The sequence below is a fragment of the Cydia fagiglandana genome, chromosome 18 (assembly GCF_963556715.1).
Source record: "Cydia fagiglandana chromosome 18, ilCydFagi1.1, whole genome shotgun sequence".
Taxonomy (NCBI): domain Eukaryota; kingdom Metazoa; phylum Arthropoda; class Insecta; order Lepidoptera; family Tortricidae; genus Cydia; species Cydia fagiglandana.
In genome coordinates, this window is record NC_085949.1 from 16,230,763 (window position 1) to 16,249,948 (window position 19,186).

Here is a 19,186-nt window from a genome sequence, read left to right on the forward strand (position 1 = left end):
GCTGTTAGACGGTTGGCAGTCCTCAACTGTGCGCGTTTCTCCAGAAACTTTCTGCCTCGCACAGCTAAACTGTAGAATGAATGAATGATTGGTCGCCCGCGGTATTTCCGGACCGGTACGACCTTCAACTTCTAACCAAGAAAAAAACGTCTTCCACTGGTGTTGCAGGCGTCCATGAGCGAGGAATTGCTTACCATCGGCCGCTTCATCTGCTCGTTTACCTTAGCATCTTTAGAAATAAGACCTTATCAAAAGAACAAAGAGAGCTGGGTCAAAGAATGCACGAACTACGCGGAAGTGTTTCGGCCGAGCAAACATTGACTGATTCGAGAACCAGTGAAGGTCAATAAAATGTAGACACGCTCCAGACGCCAATAAATTGCAATCTAATACATATAGACCAGCGGTGGAACAAAAATGGGTTTTGATAACATTAAAGTTTTTTCTTTTTTGATATGTTATTGTAAGCATGTTAAATAACATTCATGTAAAAAGTTAGAAAATTTTAGGTGGAGCGTTCGGCCATATTTAAATTTTCAATGTTTGCTAAATAACTATGTAAATATAAAATTAAAGTTACAAAAAGCTTTAACATATTCAATAACACTTTAATTTATTCACAATATTCGGTTTTTAGAAATCTGGAACAGCTGCTTTCTGGTGAACGTAAAAACAGGAATTATTATGTAAATACAGAATTAGAGTAGCTGATATTGCAAAATTACGATATTATCTATCAACTTAGTATACATGTAAAAAGTTAGAAATGTAGACAATGTGCTTGTCTAGATATTGATTTCTCGTTAAGCAGTATAGCCAATATTGAATTAAAGTTTGTAGAGTTAATATTACACGGTCATAATAAAGATCTTACTTCTCACACAAAAGATTAGAAATATAAAATCACGGCGACACTAAATACTGATACGTAAGTATGCATTCCGAGCTTATATTAAGTTACATTTCAAACGCGCGGCGTTTGCGCGCGCCGCGCTGTGCGCCGTGGCAGGAGGCAGCGATCGACGGTCGCGGGCTAGCGGTTAGCGCGGTGCCCTTAAAAATACGCAAAGCGTTTATAAAATTATTATCAATGGTAAATAGTTATTTTACACAGTACACTAATGGAAGCTTACCTTCCCTTATTTATTTCTATATGTACTAGGGATTGCCCGCGGTTTCGTTTACGTAGAATTCGTTATCGTGTTAAGTATAGAAATAATAGATACATTTGAAAATTATTTTAGGTGCATTGTCATACAGATAACTACCCTTGTTAAAGTATTCTTCAAATTCAATACACAGGTGTCATTTCAATATAATTTTGCGTAATTTGGCGCTTTTAGGTTATAAATGACTAGCGACATACATTTTATAAGAGCGATCATCTCCGATAATATTTACTTTATCATAAAATCAATTTCAAACTAACGTTATTCAATATTTATCATTTTAAAGTCAATATTACCAACCAACTGATCCAATTTACCTACGGTAACAACTCAAAATTTGCATCAAATTAAATGCCACTTTTCTTATCCGTTTCGAACAATCAAGAGGGCCTTTACGAGCTGATGTGGTGAAAATTTTATTTAACCTTCGTCCCTTGAAACCTTCACTACGCTCAAGGTTCAACTTTACGAACCACTCGCTCCGCTCGTGGTTCAATTTTAGAATGTTTGAATTTGTGAATGTGCTTCCTGCCTCGCACAGCCAAACTGTGGAATGAACTGTCCGATACGACCTTCAAACCTTCAAAGACCCCATCTTAAAGGTCGGCAACGTGCTTGCAACCCTTCTGGTGTTGCGGGTGTCCATGGGCGGCGGTAATCGCTAACCACCAGGTGACCCGTCTGCTCGTTTGCCTCCTATTTAATAAAAAAAATTGTTTCGCTTGTTTGGGTATCAATATTAGCACGAGCGGTTAATCAACAACTTTTCCCCTTGTAAAACAAATAAATAAGGTAGGTGAGGTGCAGGCATATGAGGCCCGGCGGGTAACAAGGCCCAGCATTCAAAAATAGCAGTTGCTCCCTATTATTCCCAATTATTCTGAATTTGTACTTGTTGCTAAGAAGGCCCACTGTCAGTGCAGGTAAAAAGGTCTAGTCCCGGGCCTTATTGAACGTATGAGATGAAATATTAGATTAAAATATTTTAAGATAATTTTCAATATTTTTAATCTCTTATTAATAAGGTCGATTTGAAGAAACTTCTATGAAATTATGACTTATAAATAACACTTGCACTGTGTGGGCTGTCAAAATTGCTGCAGACTTTTCTTGGTCTAACTCTAATATTTTTTCACTTGCTTTATTGACCTAAAGACGTTTTAAAGAATCAAAAAGTCTAATAACATTGAGGCACTTATACTTTTTAAAGGCAGTAACTAATTACAAGTGACTTTTTTTTGTTAATACATAGGTCGATGGAATTTCCATGTTTGGCGGTCCTCCGCCTTCTCTTTGACAGCCCGATACGACACGACGTTGATCTTTTCCTTTATTTGATCCATGTACGCTCTCCTTGGTCTTCCCCTCTTCCTGTTTGCTTCAACTTTCCCTTCTATGATATTTTTGATAAATTCGTCGTGTCGTATCAGGTGCCCAAGCATCCTTCCTATTCTATTGTCTATAGTTCTTAACAAACTCCCCCTCTCTCCTACTACATAGGCCACACTGAATGTTTTGCACTATTGGCCACTGGTAAACATTTAAATTATGAATTGTATATTTAAAAAAAATACAGGCTTTTGATTATGGAATGTGACAAATGTTGGCGACAAATCGATCGTCTTTTGTTTTTAATGGCTTGTCAAAGTAAGTCAGTGCGTTGAACGTGGCTTTAACGCGAAAATATTTTTAGAGCTATGATTTTGTTATGATTTTAAAAGTTCGCTTACTCCGCAAGAGTGTAGTGCTTGCCTTCAAAATGCTTTTGGGATTGAAGCACCACATCTGAGCATCGTGAGGCGTTGGTATGGTGAATTTAGTAGAGACAGTATTATTCTAGGTAATGATTTTCGTGATGGTCGACCGTCCACGGCGATCATTCAAGGAAACGTGGCTACTGTGAGACGACTCATTGAAGAAAACCCACGAATCACCTATGACGAAATTTGAGGACAATTAGGGATAGGTTCAGACAAATACAAAAGATTTTACAAGAATATTTAAAAGTCAGGAAGCCTTGTTGTCTTTGGATTCCTCACGAATTAACTTCAGTCCAAAACAGGTACTTTTTGACTGGTGCCGAGAAATGCTGCGTAAGTATATGCAAGGAAGTTCAAATGCTGTATATAACATCGTTACAGGAGATGAAACCTGGATTTACTGCTACGATCCGGAAAAAAGGCATTAGTCCAGTCAATGGGTCTTTCGAAGGTGACAGGAGGCCCATACAAGTTCAACAAGCCAAAAGCGTTGCCAAACATTTTGATCGTCTGTTTTTTTTAAACGCGACATTTTTGTACCGTACTTTTAAATAATAAAAGAACGTTAAATACTGAGCAGTACACTACCATTTGTGTGCTCGCAGTCATTGAAAAAGACCGCGAGAGACGACCGAGAAGCCGCATCCTCCTGCGTCATAATAATGCGTCCACCGATACCGCAATAAAGGCAAAAACATTTTTTAATTACGAAAACGTGGAAAATGTCTCTTATACGGATTATAATCCAGACATTGCACCCTGTGACTTCTATCTATTTCCCAAAATTAAGGATTTAATTTGGGGTTTGACATTTAAGACCCCGGATAAGGCAGTTAGAGTCTGGCTAGCCAAAAATTGTTGACAGATATTTCGTTGTTGTATCACCAATTGTCTATGATTTGAAAAAAAGCTAAAAGTCAGTTGTCGATTTATGTCATTCATTCAAATTGTTTGCGGTTTTTATGGGGTTTATTTTAAATAATATTAATAATTTCTATGCTGAGTGAGGTTCACAAACTATTATTTAAGCTCGTAAATAATTACGACAATGTGCGAAGTCGACGTGTAGCGTTGTATAATGAAAAAGTGCAATGTTTACAACTTCTAACCAAATGTAAACAAAATACGAGGTTGGTGCTCTATAAATATTTTGATACTTTAAGTACTAGTTCTAACATTTGCCGATTACTTTGATTAAGTACGTGAATTTATTAATGCCTGAATCTCATAAATAGGACAAGTGTATAAAGAAACGGATAAATTAAAAGTTCTGAAAAATATCTATAAAATCTAAATATTGGAACGTAAACATGTGTGTTTGTCGTTGACTGTACTTTAAATAGTGGTAGAAATTATGTGAGCTGACTTTGAGTGCACTTAAACGTTTATTTAGCTTATTTCCTTAGGTACCTTATTTGTGCACAGAATATCAAAGATATTGTCTAGTATCAAAACTATAATTCCTACTACACAAAGTGTGACCAGCCCAAGATTTTTTGAATTTCCCGCCAATAATTTAGGTAAAATTTCAGTAGCCAGACTCTACTACGTTTCATCACCACGTCGAAAAATTGCAGTCAAGTGATTGGGCCTCATGCTTCCAAAAATGGTCCGAGCGAGTGAATATATGTGCATAGAATGTAAAGGGAAACATTTTGAGAAGCAATAAATGTATTATTATGGTTATAAATGGTTTTATTCAAAAGTTACGCAAAACTTTCAGTATGCGTAAAACCTCTTCGTTAGTTTTCTTTTCTTTTACGATAGAATTGCGAAAAATCGATATTTTGCAACAAGTGACGAATTTTAAAACACGGTCAAAGGGAGTGTTTTAACGTGCTTATTATAGCACCGGTGTCGTAATGTAGCACCAGATGTACTGTAAAAATTATGTTAAAAGATAATACTTACTCATACAAATAAATATTTATACTGTAAAAAAATATCCCACCAAACACATTTTCATGTAAATTTTGTTGCTAAGACGAAACCATAAGACTAGCACTGTCAAAAAGTTGTCAGATCTCTTGTCGAGCCAAGCTTCAAACTCTACAAGCCCTAACTTCACTAACTCTACACCTTAGTCAAAATATGTGGCTTGACTGTTTCGCTACCGCCACATGGGCATAAGGTGAAAAATTTATTAAATTCATTATTTTTAGGGTTCCGTACCTCAAAAGGAAAAATACTGAACCCTTATAGGATCACTCGTGTGTCTGGCTGTCCGTCTGTCACAGCCTATTTGCTCTGCAACTACTGCACCAATAAGTTGAAATTTGGTATACACATGTAAGTCTATAGCCCAAGGACATACATGTAAAGTAAATAATAGAAATTCAAAAAAAAATATATATATATCAAATGAAGGGGCTCATTGTAAGAATGTCAGATATATTTATTCATAATTTTAAAATAAATAGTTTAGAAGTTATTTAAGAAAATACGCAAAAAATGAACATTCCGCCCCCCCCCCCCCCTTATCACCGAATCTACTGGGTCTAAAATTATGAAAAAAATACACATATTAGCTCTTTTCCTATAGATGACAGGAAAACCTATTAGAAATGTGCAGTCAAGCGTGAGTCGGACTTAAGTACCTAGTTTTCCGATCCCTACGGGTTTTTTAAAGACATTTTACTCACTTTTCTCTAAAAAAAATATATTGTTAAAAATTGTGTAATCAATCAATCAATCAAAATATACTTTATTCATGTAGGCCTAGCAACAAGCTCTTATGAATCGTAATTAATCTTAATCTAATTATCAGAGCAATTTATTGATGTTAATATTATTCCATAATAAAATTGGATTATTTATTATACATGTCAAATTTAACACTAAGAATTTCATAATAATGATTTTCGTAATGTACAGAACCCTTGGAACGCGAGTGCGACTCGCATTTGGGCGGTTTTTGTATTATACTTACATACAATAGTTCTTGTAGAAACGAAACGGCCAAGCCACTCACTTTTGGTGTAGAGCTAGTAAAGTTAGAGGGCTTGTAGAGTTAGAAGCTTAGCAAGAGATCTGATAACTTTTTGACAGTGCGAGCCTTATGGTTTCGTTTGGGCAACATTTTACATCAAAATGTTTTTGATGGGATTTCACTTCTTTTTGTAAGTTGTTTATGACAATCTTCCATCCCCTAATTTAAAGGGTTGGGGGTGATTTAATATTAAAAATCCTGAAATAAGTATCTGGGGGCATCTGTTACACAATGTACTTCTTACTGATTCCCCATATAAACCCTTCACCCCGTAAGGGTAAACTTTGGGGTTGAAATCTGCCTTCACCCCGTAAGGGTAAACTTTGAGGTTGAAATCTATTCTATATCCTTCCCCATAACAATACCTATCTACATACCAAATTTCAACTAAATCGGTTCAGTGATTATTGATTTCCCATACAAAATTAAACCCCATCTTCATCCCCTTAGGGATACATTTTTTTTTAATTTATTTGTTGTTTGTGTACTAAAACTATCTTACATACCAAATTTCAGCTTCTTAGAGGACTTCAGGAAGTACCCGGTATTGATGATCATCAAGTGAGTGAGTCAGTGACGAAATCGAAGTTTTTAGATATGAATAAAATCTAAAGTATAAGAGCTATGCAATTGATATGCTTAATAAGTCCGAGAACTTTGTTTATCTGGTATAATCCAACCCCAAGTTATGAGGGTTCCAAAAAACGACAAAGCGCTTCGAGAAAAGGTAGATAGTGCCCTTGCGCTTTTCTCGTCTTGGCGGGGGCACTGCCGTGCCCCCAGATGTTAAAGGATGAGGCTACTGTAACTAATAAAGATTTATGTTTAGTTACCTACTATTTTCGCGTAAAATAGACAATTTTTATATCTTTAGTTATTAAGACCCCAAATAATTATTTTCACTTATTATAAATAAATCCTCCTGTTATGAAGTATCAAATATTGTTATTTGTATATGTATAACTCTTAAGTTAAAAACAATAAAATCTGTTATTACCTACTGTCAAAATGATTATTTTTTGCGGGATTAAGTAATGCTCTGGTAGTGTTCAATAAGGCCCATAATAGGACTTTTATAAAAGGTATATTTTCCAAGAGTATCGTAATATTTTTATAACTATTTTGGTATAATGAAGAAACTTAAATAAATGAGAAACCTATTTGAGTGAGTTTTTCATACTTCATGTCCTGTTTATTAAAAAAAAACCATTTTAATTTAAGGTGAGGCATACGTATTCCGTGTGGGCCGTATAGGCATATACGGCCCACACGGAATATACAATAAGGTAAGTGAGGCCACTTACCTTTTTTTTTTTTTTATTATGAATGGGCTTACTCATGGCCACAGACTACCTTACCTTACCTTATTGTATATTCAGGATGTATACCGTGTAATATTGAGCAGTTGGTTTATAATATACATATTATGATATTGACGTTGAATAGGACAGGACATGACAATAGGAACCAGAAATAGGTATAGTTGGTCAAACCAATTTGTCAGTAAATAAAAACAAAAAACTATATTCATCCTTTTCTTTTGGGTGCTAGTACTAGTGTAAGTCAAAGATAGTATGATGATTCTCCCTGTCTATGTTTGAAATGAGACAGTCCTTTGACAAACTATGTATAGTTTTATCATTTATCAAACATTACGCAGATACCACAGACTAATAGCCCCTACAATCACATTTGGCAACAAACGCATAGCTCACTACCCCGTACCTCGCTGTAATAGTGCATGGTCTAAAAGGCATTTTTCATTTTTGGCACCATACTTATATAACAAAGCACACAAAACCCTTAATATAAACAACATTAGTAATTTTCAATTAAAAAACAAAATTAAGATTTGGTTAAAATCATTAAGTTATACTGAAGCAGAAGAGCTATTACGATGCGTGTTCTAGTACATACATTCTAAAATAACCAGACACACACACGCGTAAACACACAGAAACACACACATATTCTAAAAATCAGACACAGAATACTCACACACGCGCGCGTACACACACATCACAGTTTCATCTTTCTTTAAAATTAATTTTAATATTGTTAATATGTCATATAAAATGTCTAACATTGTAACATTACCTACGCTTGTAATTGGGAAGGAACTGGCTCTTGAGACACAGGGAAACCTACTTTGAGAGCCAGGAACCAATGTTATGTAACAACTCAAAGTTGCAATAAAGATTATTTTATTTTATTTTATAGTAAAAAATAGTTGTGAATATCTTGTACATTTTTATTACAATATTAGTCAAGATAATGAAATATAGCTGGTCAAGCAAATCTTGTCACTAAAAAAAGGCGCGAAATTCAAATTTTCTATGGAACGATATCCCTTCGCGCCTACATTTTTAAATTTGCCGCCTCTTTCTACTGACAAGATCCGATTGACCAGCTGTAGGTATTTTTACTTAATAAGATATTTTAATTTCACGTAATGTCCGCATATAATTTATATATGTGCACGGTAAACAAACAAATGAATGATAAGAAAAGACAGACAGTGTTACTAAGCGGGAGGTGGGGCGAGGGGCGAGGTATAGGTAGGCTATGATAGGCTCTCGAGCGCCGCGCCGGCGACGGACGGACCAGCGCGGCGTATCTATGAATTTCGCGCCTTTTTAACTAGATTTTACTATTACAATGCAAGCTACACACAGAAATTTCTTACTTTCCATATATACGCTGCATATATTATTTTATAGTAATAGACTTATTTTTACAGACTCTAATTCAATATTAGATCTTATAGGACAAAAAACGCATATTAATTCTAAAGCATATATCTTATTCTTCTAGCTTTTTAGCTTGCCTATTAACTTATAAATTTAGATATGTTGTTGTGGATTTATTAAACTTTAATTCAATATCGACAAAATAATAAGCTAATTGTAGTTTGACAAAGAAGCACGTTAAAAAAATTTCTAATAATTTTACATTATAAAGCGTCATACATATTATAAACAATGGAACTTAAACATTGCACTTTAATTCAATATTAAAAAATCATTACTAAAAATATATAAATACCTAATTTATATATAACGCTCGTTCTAACTTTTCATCATATATAGCATATATGCTTAAAAATATGTCCTATATCAGATAAGTATCACTTTTTCAACTTTAGAATTATCAAAACTTTTCGTGCAAAAATCCGGTCCCACTATTGAGCTAATATTGCATATCGCTGTCAACTCTTTGTTCAAATATCTATAGAGGTCAAATATAAATAACGGGCCCACAGATTACCAGTTCGCCGGACGATATCAACCTGTCCGTTGTTCGGAGATGTCAAATTTTGCGTTTAACTGACAGGTTGACATCGTCCGGCGAACTGGGCTCCTTAAGACGAAACAGGAGCTGAGTTTTAAATATTTTAGGTAAATATACCCGTCTCGCTAACGGAAGCGGCTCCTAAAACTAGTGCGATAAGGACAAGACAAAAATCCCGCGTAAAAATCTCATAAATCGAGGTTTCGTACTCGACTGTTTCCTCCTCCAAAACTTAACCAATCCTAACCAAACTTGGAAGTTTAAATGATTATGAAATTATCTGAGTCGGACCGTTTTGCTTTTTTGGCTAATTGATATCAGTTTTGAATACTACGCCTCTCATTGCGGCATAGTCAATTAGGTCAAATTTGGCCATTTTTGAAGGGCTCTAGCGCCTTAAAAAACAAAAATATCAAAAAAAGCAAAACGGTCCGACACACATATTGACAATATTAATCTGTGTTGAAAAAATCATTGCTCTAGCATCAAAACCCACGGAGGAAACAGTCGAGTACGTTTGTATTGAGAAATGACCACTCCTGTTGGCTCTTAAGACGAGTGGTTGACCGATTGAAATCGGTTGTTCCATATTTGGCACGTTCCATGCCCTAAAACAGAGCGCCCTACAAAAAATTTGCGAGACATTGGCCAGCCAGATGGGATGCATCTAATCTAGGTCTAGACAATGCCAACAGAAAACTGCCGCGATAATCCCAATCGGTCACTAGATCCCGCATCGTAAGTAGAGCATACTGCCTATTAGCCAAATCGACAATCGTTGATAGAAAACGCCAATAGAAACCACCATAAACGCACAAACATAAAGTCTTAATTCACAATTTGCCCCTCGGATTCCTATGTCTGGTCATAAGCTTACGCTTTAGTGCCCCCCCCCCCCCCACATCTAGCGTCTTTCGAGCGTCGGCGTCTAAACTCTATGGCCGCTGCTCGACGCAACTGCGCAGCGACGTCATTTTCCATAGCGCTGACAAGACGCCGACGCTCGAAAGACGCTAGATGTAGGGGGGCCCTTACTCTATGACTTGACTACGCTTCGGGTGCGGAATTGTCTGAACTTATTCGGCTTATTCCTGCTCGCACCGCTCTCGTTCTACGCGCGTATTACGAATTACGAGTCTTACGTTACGACGCCGTGTGTTGAGGGCCTTAGAATGCATCGACCTTGGTGCCACTGCCATATTTGTTTATCTTTTTAGCGTGGTTTAGCGTGATAATGTTTATTGCGTCAACTTTAACCTGATGGCGCCAAGATGCTGTCAAGCTGTAGAGATAATGACAAATAAGTATGTGTGACAAACTGAATCGAGAGTCAACCGGGTGATTCAGGATACTTGCCCAGTTCGAAGTGTTTTATAAACTTTTAACGAACCAGGCCGCGTAGCCAAGATGCCGATCGCTTACGCTCCGTAGCGATCGAAACGCAACTGTCACTGTCGCACTAATGGAAGAGTGATAGAGAGACATAATGCTTTTCGAAGTCGAAGCGATAGCGATTGTAACCTTGGCTAAGCCGGCTGTAGGCCTAGCACATGATTGGCACGACAGTATCTCGCGGCGAGATAGACTAACCGTCTGTTAATTAAAGAGGGACGGATAGTCTATTTCGGCGCTTGCTATGTGATTGCCCGGCTGTTAACGTTACGGTCTTATGGGGCCAAGATGCTCTAAGATGTAGAGATGAAGATGGGAGAGGCCTGGGTCCTGACGTTCTGATGAATGTTGATTACTTTATCTCTGGATGTGTAATACTGCGTCTATTATAAAATAGCCTCTTTGTAAGGGTAAACTAACCGATATATGCACGTGCTAGATTTTTTTATGGGTGTTGTTGTGGATTACACACCTCATTTACTATGTCTATTCTCAGCACAATACTTGCAACTTTGTATGGCTGATCTTACAGATTAAATTGCACGTGTGTGTAATTTGAAAAAATGACCATAATCAACAAATCAATGTTCTATTGTTTGATAATATCTCATCTACAACAATGTTCCATAATTACAGTAAAATAGAATTTCTGAGGAGAACATTAAATGCCTACTTTAGAGTTACTAATAACTTGGCGCCGGGTATGGAGACATCTAAATCGCATAAGAACAGGCATTGGAAACGGTCGAAAACATTGTTCTGGAATGCCCTCTCACCAAATTCAAGAGACGGATTGAAGACCTCGCAAGGGTAATCGGGTATCTGTAGAGTGCAAACCTCAATGTCTAGAATAATATTGAATTTAAACACAGTAACTATAATGCCGTAAGATAAATAAAAACTAGGTACATAAACAAAAACATTGCTCGTACGAAATCAGCTCAATTTGCGTAGGGAATGTTGCGCACAATTTAGACGATTTGCACAAACAACTCGTTTATTTGAGAGCGGGATATTTGACCGGCGCTCCGGCGAGACGAAACTGAGCGGCTACCGCGAAAACCGAAATTCGCAAATTGCGGGGATCTTTCTCTTTTACTCCAATGAAAGCGTAATTAGAGTGACAGAGAAAAATCCCCGCAATTGACGATTTTCGGTATTGGCGGTAGCCCTACTGAGGACACAATTCAAGCGATTGGAAGATAAAACCAGGATGGATGCCCTACATTAAAAAAACACTCTGTTTTAAACGTTCAAACTATCAAATAAGAAAACTAAAACATTAATCAGACTACTACGGTTTTTTAAATAAAACCGAAATCGATTTAAAAATAATATAGCCTATACCTAAACTAATCCGATCAGATTTTTAGTAAATAAATGATACATCTCATTAAAGTCAAAATCAGCTCAGTAGAGTCATTGATGCTTCAAACCTTGGAGAATACAACCAAACGGAGTGGTCATTAACAGGCGTTCCCCTCTGTCGAAAATAGGCGGCCAATGGTCAACCACATGTATGGGCTGACGTTTATCTGACCATGGCTATTTTGACGTTACGTGTACATTTTGATGTGCTCCTCCCCCGCAAAAACGGCAGATTATTTTGTACCGAAAATTATAGACATGTCGTCTCCGTTTGGTTATATCCTCTAAGCTTCAAACAGAAGTAAAAGATATTTTTGTAGAGACTTCCCAACCGAGTATATTTGCATAAACCGCGATTCAAGTGAGTCACGCATTTTCGTTCCACTCCATCATAAAATAAGCGGACGCAATTGAATATGTAGGTGTAAAAGGAAGACTGAGATAAATATAATATATTCGGTCAAATGCGTCGTACTGTAGTACAGTCAGCAGCAAAAGTTACTAAGCGGGCGAGGTGTTCATAATTACCTTGACATTCTCATAAAGTTTCGTCAAGATCATTTTGAACACCTGGCCCGCTTAGCAACTTCTGCTGCTGACTGTACTGATGGTTCCGTTCTTTCATTTTAAAAACAGGTTATTAATTTGATCTGGATTTGTCATGGAGATCTGTTGTTGTCAATAATGTGATGTTTCTGAGTAAAGAAATGTCACTTTTGACACTGACAGGGCATATCTATAACAAATCTAAATATGCCTACGAGTTAGGTAGTACGTAGGCACCTTATGGCTCCTCTACACGATGGGCCAACGCCGACCACTCGCAGGGACGCATTTATACGTTAGAGGGAGCAGTGATATTGATATCTCATTCTACCGCATGGCTGCGTTCCTTAGAGTGGCCGGCGTTGGCCCATCGTGTAGAGGAGCCATAACGTGTACGGTACCTTAAGTAGAAAACAATAACAAATTTAAATGAATATTCATAATAATTAACATGTTTTTTTGTACTTACTTACATACTTTTTAAATTATATTATATACCTACTCATTTAAAGCGAGTAGCCACGACTGCTTTCATTGGTGGAGAGTAAATATCATAAATATGTGGTTTGTTTTATTTTTCTCGAGATTGTTGACATTTGTTGCACGTGTTGACACACCTACGCCTTTTAAATTAAATAACAGCAATTAACATACTTAAGTTTGTTTTCAATTTTAATGTTTATTGACCTAAAACGTGTTGTAGCATTTTTTTTTCTCTGATTGCGACTTTAATGAGTTTAACTCTATTGCCAAACCCTCTTAAATTTAATGTACTTAAATTTAGGGTACCTACTTTAATATACTATTTTATATGTACCCTTTCTCAATATTTCGTTGTCAATTATAAGAAACCTTTTTTACTGTAAAATAGGTTAAATAAAACAAACTTAGGGTCTTGGGACTTTAGGGTCTGAAATAAAGATATACTTAATTTATGTCTGCATACTTGTATATAATAATCAAGAATAATTTACCTAGCTTACTTTGTACGGTCAGCAGCAGAAGTTGCTAAGCGGGCCAGGTGTTCAAAATAATCTTGACGCGACTTTATTTGTTAGGAGAATAAGAGCGTGTCAAGGTTATTTTGAACACCTCGCCCGCTTAGCCGCTTCTGCTGCTGACTGTACAATTAAATGAACATAGCTGCACTGTCATATTGAATTTCACATTTAACTAACCGCCAAAACAATCCCCCGGTTTCTAAGAACCATAACCATTTATCTTACCTATATATCGCTAGCTGAATTTCACAAGCTTTGAAACTATCTAGTTGCATAAGCGACCTTATTGCAGGTTAATAAGGCATCATTTACATGAGCAGATGTCTGCAGAAATATAGTTTTCCAGCCTGTAGAATGACCTTAAAGCGTTGCAACACTGTCGCATACGGCGCGAAACTGAGAGGAACATTTCTATTATTTGTATTATTCACTATAGTAGGTACATATATTGCAATTAAGTGACATTTAAACTGAACAGTAATGTAACTGCCGACATTTTTAGCCCTGGCGGGACGTAGGCACAAAATAAATAATGGTACTAGGTACAGAAGACTCACTGTCTAATGCCGGCTACACACGTAACTATAAATCGTAGCGATTAAACGGTGCAGTCCGATTTGCGCAGTTTTATCTACCGCGTGTATGACAAATCGTTGTCGATTATCGTAACGATTTGTCATACACACGGTAGGTAAAACTGCGCAAATCGGACTGCACAGATTTATAGTTAACGTGTGTAGCCGGGGTAACAAAGCGCGTCAGTTACGATCAGGACAGATATAGCCGCTAGGTGGCGACAGCGCCACGCGCGGCTTACTCGTATAGCTAGCCACCAAAATTGGTGTGGAACGGATGTACTTTTAGCTACCTGTAGCAAAGCGACGAAATTGCGGAGTGAGCCACGCCTGATGTAGGTAAATTTATGGTTTAATTATGGTGAGTGGTACTTCAACTGCTCCATTACGATACCCTGTTCTATAATAAACACATTACGTAACTACGTCGAAATTAAAAGGGCTACATGTACTGTAAACGATGTACGATACACGTGCGAATAATTAATTCGCTCCCTTCGATCGTGTTTTAAAATTCACTCGTTCACTCGTTGCAAATTTCTTATTTTTCGCACTTATTGTATCGTAAATAATCCAGTACAGTCACCTGCAATAGTATGTCACTCTTCGAAGGCCTCAAAATATGTGACACGCTCTTATGGCTCTACAAATAAGATCGTGTCAGATATTTTTGCGGCCTATGTTGTGTAACATTATATTATTATATATTATTGAAGGTGACTGTACATACTTGTGGACTTTTAAATTTTCGGCATAGAATTTACTAGTAACAAAGTTGTCAACACGGCACACTCAGTACTGTTTTGACTGCTATAGTTAATTTTTTTTAGCATTAGAAAGAAGGTAAGCGATCATGACAAGTATTTTAATAGGTCGAAATGAATGCTCAAAAAACGTTGTAGAGGGAAATGCTAGGAACACAATTTTTGACTCCGTAACTTTGTTTGGACTAGTTAGGAGGTGAACATATCAAAAGTCCCCGGCTGTAGCCCCGCTGCTGGGGGGTAGAGGGGGGTAAGAAGGTCGAATTTTTCGGTTTTTCATTGATATCTTGGAAACTTTGCGTCTTAGCGACATGACTACTAAGACAAACCGAAAGCTGATAAAATTAGTTACAAGTTTTATCCAGTCAAATATCCAGCCATTGAAAAACGCTTTTTAAAAATCAGTAACTATTACTTATGAAAGCAGAAGAATATAAATGATCGTATTAGATTCATAATTGTTATATATTTGCCGTGACTTATTTTTATAAAACGTGTTTTTCCAATTAAAAGACACATCAAGATTGTTTACCTTTTTTCTAATGCTAAAAAAACGAACTACATTTGCGCGTAGAAGCCATCTTTGTTTAAATTATAACACTTTAAACTCTCGCGTTTTGTACACATATTTAATTACACAAAGGTAAAAACAATGAAATTATATCGCGGTAGACCCGTTTGTGTAATTAAATATTTGTTTAAATTGAAGATAGACTACTCATATGAATGTACTCTGTCCCGGTATGAGTTCAACGCACGCGCAGCCGGTGCGCGCGCACCCACCAATAATAAAGGTCCCGCGTTCAGTTTAGCGCATGGATAGTTTGGGACGTTTAGAATAAAGAGATTGAGGCCAATTTCTGACTCTATCTCTCAAATATGCAAGAGTGATAGAGAGACAGCTAACGAAATTTCAATTTTCTATTTACGCGGTATGTCCTCTAGGGGTAAACTGATTAGCAGTCCGCCGGACGGTATCGGCCTGTCAGTTAAAATAGAACAAAATTTTGACAGTTCCGAACAACTGACAGGCCGATACCGTCTGGCGGACTGTTAATCAGTGGGCCCCTTAAGATGAGATGCGCTGTCATTATCACACTGTCACTTGGCCTGCAATGTATTTAATAACTTGTTGGGTAAGGTTAGTTCACGACTGCACCAATCACTCATTCATTGAGAAAGACAACTAGTCAGGCTACTCAAACTTTAGAAAGAGACAGCGTGATTCGCTCTAACACCACCCTCAAACATCGGTTTTAGGTTAGACTGTGAAAATTCCGTCTAAGCTAACTTTACACCGATTTGAACAGAACAAATTGAGGGAGTGTCCACAGAACAAAGGTCATATTTTCAAAGAAATTGATGATGACATCGCCACAGTCGAACTAACACACTACTCTATCTGAATTAGGCCTTTGGGAAAGAGACAGATTGCCTGGCTTTGACCTGGTAAAAGGTCGCGGGTGTCCGCTGGATGCGGGTGGCGCAAGACCGGTCATTGTGACACTCATTTTGGGAGGCCTATGTCCAGCAGTGGACGTCCTCTGGCTGATGAATTGATGATGATGATGAACATTTCAACTGTCTAGCCCTGTAAGATGAGACAGACTGCGCTGAAAACGATGTTTTCGACCTTCTTTTGATTTGATACTTACTTTACACCGTGTTTGTACTACTCGTTTTACTATGGAAGGGGTAAGCCGTGACTTCACTTTCTATTTCAAATTGGCTTTCACCCATCTAACTCGTTTACGTTGGGACGTTAGCACCTTTCCTAACAGCCGAGCGAACCTGTTTGCTTGTAATACCTTACTATATACCAATACTAACCAATAACCATAGATTATCCACTCCGATGTACTCTGGAGTACCAAGTGGCCGAAGACCGTCTGGGCGCCCTAGGTACCGCTGGAGAGATGAAGTGCAGAAAGACCTTAGCGAACTCGGCGCCGTCGACTGGACAGAAACGGCTTTGGACAGAGTAGCATGGTGGTCTTTGTGTGCACCACAGGAGTAGATAAGTAAGTAACCATAGATTATAACAGAAAGGTTAAACGTTGCTAGAATCCGTCTACGTCAAGGGTCTGTAACTAAACAGTCTTCCCGTTGCAAGAGCGTTGCCGGAATTTAAGTTGAGAGACAAATATTTCAAAAGTGAAGATAAGCCCGTTCCTATAATGCTAAGCGAACACGCGCACCAACGAACATGTGCACAAACGCCATTTGCGCACCAACGAACTGGTCCACTTCGTAGTGCCCCTAAGGCCCGTCTGTACCACTGTTCTGTGGTCTGTACGGACTAGTACGAAGTCATATATAATATAAGTCAATGTTAGGAGTACGCTCTTTAGATCGTATCGCTTCGGAAATATCACCGATGACAGTTCGTTCAACAGTTTAGTTGTGCGAGTAGGAAGTTTTTAGAGAAACGTACCATTACCCGCACTGAGCGGCTACCGCGAATACCGAAATTCGCAAATTGCGGGGATCTTTCTCTTTTACTCCAACGAAGGCGTAATTAGAGTGACAGAGAAAAGTCCCCGCAATTTGCGAACTTCGATTTTCGCGGTTATAGCCCTGTTAAGTGTTTAACTGACAGTTCGTAAACTTTATTTCTCACGCGAAGCATAAGGTCCACCGATGGACAGTTAAGAGTGTTGCAGTTTGTACAGTTGAAGTCTGCCAACCATCTAAGTGGTGACGGAGATGGAAATATTGTCGTGTAGAGCGATGAAGAAAATGCATGGGCTCTGGCTAAAAAAAACTAAGTACTATGCAATCATTACCTATAGGTACGAGCCTCAGAAATGAAGTAGGTACTAAATTAAACAAAGAGATCATAAACAATGTAATTCTATGCATCGTTGGAAAATCTTCTACGATATAAACAAGAAAATAAAGTAAAACTACATTACCAATTGAATCCGTATTTATTTTTACCGTCCCAGTTTTACATTTTCTTTGCTATAAATCTTGAAATAGATTGCTTTGCACTGTAAAACCAAGGCGATAAATATTTTGTTACTTGTCAGCTACATTAAATCGAATTGGAACACATTTATGAGGCGTTTGATTGGGTTGGTTTTTTTCCTAACATTGTCATTGTACTCATTGTTAACCATTGTTAAAACCAATTTTAACACATTGCCGAAAACCCGACTATCGGGTGTTTTATGATTTCGTTCCCAGGCCGGAAGATCCGATAGTCGAGATCGTAGTACTACTGCTTTTTTGAAATTGTTGTGGCCTGGCGGCTGGCGCGGACGTCTTGTTTGGCTGCGTAGTAGTAATGAATGTGTTAAGGTGGATGTCTAGGGATGGGATGCCGATTATCAGCCAAAAGATGGCGTCACTGTGCACGAATTGTGGATTTTCACTATTTCTCCCAAAATACAAAGTTTCATAAGATGTGTTGATATGTGCGAAAACTATAAAAAATACTACATCTAAATCGAGACATGTTCAACTCAACATTGTCTCATTTCGTTATTACCGGAATCCAACTGCAAAATATTGCAATTTCTTGCATTCACGCACACTTACGTACTTAAAGTCACCTTAAAGTCAGTGTCAAATGTCAGCACATTCGTAATGTTACAGTAAAGTAACCTAGAGGGCGCAGCGGATGAAATGTTTATTGTTGAAAAAAGATTGGAAATTAAATAATAAATTCTTGTTTGAGCAACGATTAAGAATTACAACGCATTCAGAAGCAACTAATGTTTTCGACCATCAAATGTCATGTGCTCGTGGCACCCGTAGCCTCTATTTTGAAAAAAATCAGATTGTAGCTAAGATACATGGTTCAAACCCCGACAATGCCAGTTTTTTTTTATTTTATAATTTTAGCATTCTCTTTTGAATTATTTTAAGCGTATGTTATTCTTCGAAACTAAACTTACGTGAGTAAAATATTTTCAGTATTTTAATTATTTTTTAATAATATTATGGGAAGATTTATAAAAGTATTTTTATTTTCCGATTTCAAAGGATATAAATAATGATTAAAATAATTAAAAAAAAGTCATGCATGAGGCTAATTAGGATCGCAGAATAGGTATATAAGAAGTCAACTATCGACGAAGTATAGCTGGTCAAGCAGATCTTGTCAGTAGAAAAAGGCGGCAAATTTGAAAAATGTAGGCGCGAAGGGATATCGTTCATAGAACATTTGAATTTCGCGCCTTTTTAGGGTTCCGTACCCAAAGGGTAAAACGGGACCCTATTACTAAGACTTCGCTGTCCGTCCGTCCGTCCGTCCGTCCGTCTGTCACCAGGCTGTATCTCACGAACCGTGATAGCTAGACAGTTGAAATTTTCACAGATGATGT

General features: G+C 37.5%; 1 protein-coding gene across 1 annotated transcript in view; it reads right to left on the reverse strand.

Moving 5' to 3' along the window:
• LOC134673411 (cell growth regulator with RING finger domain protein 1-like) overlaps window positions 1-19,186 on the reverse strand; it is a 114,937-nt gene that overhangs the window by 51,091 nt on the left and 44,660 nt on the right. The gene's annotated exons all lie outside the window — the stretch shown is intronic.